The 3,812-nt window shown below is 41.7% G+C and overlaps 1 non-coding gene across 1 annotated transcript; it reads left to right on the forward strand.

Annotated features, from left to right (window-relative positions):
- Positions 1-2,810: 2,810 nt before the first annotated feature.
- On the forward strand, positions 2,811-2,918 carry LOC123575359 (U6 spliceosomal RNA). The gene has a single exon (XR_006700655.2). It is a non-coding gene; the product is annotated as a U6 spliceosomal RNA (small nuclear RNA).
- The last annotated feature ends 894 nt before the right edge of the window (positions 2,919-3,812 follow it).

Below are 3,812 nucleotides of genomic sequence, written 5' to 3' on the forward strand. Positions count from 1 at the left end.
TATTTGTAGTGAAGTATCTGTTTTCTTTTTCTTTTTTTTTTTTTTTCCACATTATAAATAAAAATACTATGTCGGCCGGGCACGGTGGTTCACGCCTTTAATCCCAGCACTTTGGGAGGCCGAGGTGGGTGGATCACGAGGTCAGGAGTTCAAGACCAGCCTAGCCAAGATGATGGAACCCATCTCTATTAAAGATACAAAAAATTAGCCGGGCATGGTGGCACACGCCTGTAATCCCAGCTACTCAGGAGGCTGAGGCAGGAGAATCGCTTGAACCCAGGTGGCAGAGGTTGCAGTGAGCCAAGATCACACCACTGCACTACAGCCTCAGCGACAGAGTGAGACACTGTCTCCAAAAAAAAAAAAAATACTGCCGGGCGTGGTGGCTCAAGCCTGTAATCCCAGCACTTTGGGAGGCCAAGACGGGCGGATCACGAGGTCAGGAGATCAAGACCAGCCTGGCTAACACGATGAAACTCCGTCTCTACCAAAAAAATACAAAAAACTAGCTGGGCGAGGTGGCGGGTGCCTGTAGTCCCAGCTACTTGGGAGGCTGAGGCAGGAGAATGGCGTAAAACCGGGAGGCGGAGCTTGCAGTGAGCTGAGATCCGGTCACTGCACTCCAGCCTGGGCGACAGAGCAAGACTCTGTCTCAAAAAAAAAAAAAAAAAAAAAAAGTACGCCAATTTTCAAACATAACTGTAGAGATTATTTTCAAGTGCCATTTTATAGTATAGCAACAGGGCTTTTACTCTGTGTATGCACAGATACAGTCTGGGGCATGGTTTCTCATGGCCATCATCAATATGCTTAAGGATTTGATGACAGGCATAGCCAGGGCATATCACCTCAGTGGTAAAGGGCTAGAGCCTCTCTTTTTTACAGCACTTTTTTTGTTTGTTTGTTTGTTTTTGAGACAGGATCTCACTCTGTCACCCTGGCTAGAGTACACTGGTACAATCATGGCTCAATGCAGCCTTAATCTCCTGGGCTCAGGTGTATGTCATCATGCCTGGCTGCTTTTTGTATTTTTTGGTAGAGACAAGATTTCACCATGTTGCCCAGGCTGCAAGCTATCTGCCTGGGCTCAAGCAATCTGCCCACCTCAGCTTCTGGAAGTGCTGGGATTAGAGGTGTGAGCCACTGCACATAGCCTTTGTTTCATTTTTTATTTTTTATTTTTTGAGAGGTATAATTCTTTCTAGAGGTTTTTTTCTCATGGCTACTATTAGATCAGGAATGGGTGATTGGAGATTATTAGATTCTAGGTTAACTTCTACCCCTTTACCCTAATACATAAAACTTTTTCCTAAATAAATTATAGAAGGAATAATACTTGGTTATCTGGCATTATTTTTCATTAAGGAAAAAGCTTTACTAACCACTACGTTCATGGAAATTTGTAGTAGTAAATATTTGATAGGTCATAAAAAACACCATAATACAACAAATCTCGTTTTCTTTAAATATTGATTAAATCCTAACAGTCATCTTTATAAAACGACCATAGGCTAAAATCTTATGTGTCAGTACTACTACAATAAATAATTTCTGAAACCTTTAAATCATATGAGTGGGGCCTTTTTTATAACTTAGAATCAACATTCGTTAATAAAGTATCCATAGAAAATGATAGATCTGGCCGGGCACAGTGGCTCAAGCCTGTAATCCCAGTACTCTGGAAGGCTGAGACAGCCGGATCATGAGGTAAGGAGATCGAGACCATCCTGGCTAACACGGTGAAACCCCATCTCTACTAAAAATACAAAAAAATTAGCCGGGCATGGTGGCGGGCACCTGTAGTCCCACCTATTCTGGAGGCTGAGGCAGGAGAATGGCATGAACCTGGGAGGCGGAGCTTGCAGTGAGCTGAGATCGCCCCACTGCACTCCAGGCTGGGCAACAGAGTGAGATGCCATCTCAAAAAAAAAAAGATCTAGTTGAATATTTAAATAGTATTAAAATGTTAGCAGTAGAATGCTGTATTAAATATCCTAACTTGAAAATGTTTTTAATACACCTACCAAACATAGCTTAGCCAAGCCTACCTTAAAAAAGCTGAGCATACTTAAATCAGCCTATGGTTGAGTAAGATAATGAAAAACAAAGCCTATTTTATTATAAAAGTGTTATGGTTGGGTGCGGTGGCTCACGCCTGTAATCTCAACACTTTGGAAGGCCAAGGCAGGTGGATCCTGAAGTCAGGAGGTCGAGACCAGTCTGGCCAACATTCCAAAATCCTGTCTCTACCAAAAAAAAAAAAAAAAAAAAAATAGCTCAGCGTGGTGGTGAACGCCTATAATCTCAGCTACTCAGGAGGCTGAGGCAGGAGAATTGCTTGAACCTTGGAGGTGGAGGTTACAGTGAGCTGAAATGCCACTGCACTCCAGCCTGGCAACGGTGTGAGACTGTCTCATAAATAAAGTGTTAAATGTCTTGTGTACCATTGGTAACACAAGAAAAGGTCAATCAAAATTCAAAATTTGAAGAATGTTGAAATTGTAACAGCTTTATACCATGTAAAGTTGAAAAATCATAAGTCGAACAATAATTAAATAATCTACTTATTGACTAAGATGGTTTCCCCCTGAAGTTTATGTACTAGTAATATTTTTCTAAACCTGGCATTTGAATACCAAGTTGAAGGTATATTCAACTGTAGATGAAGTCTGTGTATAGTTTCATTTTAAGGGGATTTTAGTAGAATGAAAATAATGGTGGTGTCCTGTTGCTGTCAGTTTCCATCATAGTGAATCTCAATTTAATTCAGTAAACTTTGTTTTCTCCAGAGTCTAAAATAATAATTCAGTGCTTGCTTCAGCACGCATATGTGGACATTGGAATGATACGCAAAAGATTAATTATCATAGCCCCTGTGCAAGAATGACACACAAATCCATGAAGCATTCTATACTTTCAGTAAAAACTGTAGTTATTTGGCTGGGTGCGATGGCTCACGCCTGTAATCCCAACACTTTGGGATGTCGAGGCAGGAGGATCACGAGGTCAGGAGTTTGAGACCAGCCTGACCAACATGGTGAGACTCTGTCTCTACTAAAAATACAGAAATTAGTTGGGCATGGTGGCGGGTGCCTGTAATCCCAGCTACTCAGGAGGCTGAATCACTTGAACCCAGGAGGCGGAGATTGCAGTGACATGAGATCGTGCCCTTGCCCTCAAGTCTGGGCGACAGACCAAGACTCCATCTCACAAAAAAGAAAATTGTAGTTATTTAGCAAACATGTTTACATCTATAGCCTGCCCACTGGTCATAAGTTTCTTGAGAGAAGGAATGGTCATATCCTTCAGTGCAGTGCCTGGTGCTTGGCGCTAGATGCTTGTTACATGTTGGTAGAGATAATTAACTCCTATGAAAGGAGGGTGAAGGTGTAAAAGTTATCAGAAGGCATTCTTGAAAACAGCGAAGTATCAGGCTGTGGAGTGGAGGAATAAGAGGAATTACAGTCCTGCCCCATAAATTCTTACAAATATTCCCTTAGAGGGTATGCCTCATAATCTCATGGAACCTGGGAGATATCTAGTCTCGCTAATTAAAATAGCTTGCTTTATTTGATTGGAGAATGCGTGTGCCATTCTCCTTCAGCATCCATCATAGATAAAACCAACCCAGGAGGCATAGGTTGTGGTGAGCCAAGATCATGCCACTGCACCCCAGCCTGGGCAACAGAGCAAGACACCATGTCAACAACAACAAAAAAAGAAATAATTTCAAACTTACATAAAAGTTGCAAGAACAGTATAATTTCCATATACCCTTCACTCTGACATTCCTTTAATGATATTATTTTATC

This window comes from Macaca fascicularis, chromosome 8 (genome assembly GCF_037993035.2).
Source record: "Macaca fascicularis isolate 582-1 chromosome 8, T2T-MFA8v1.1".
Classification (NCBI taxonomy): Eukaryota; Metazoa; Chordata; class Mammalia; order Primates; family Cercopithecidae; genus Macaca; species Macaca fascicularis.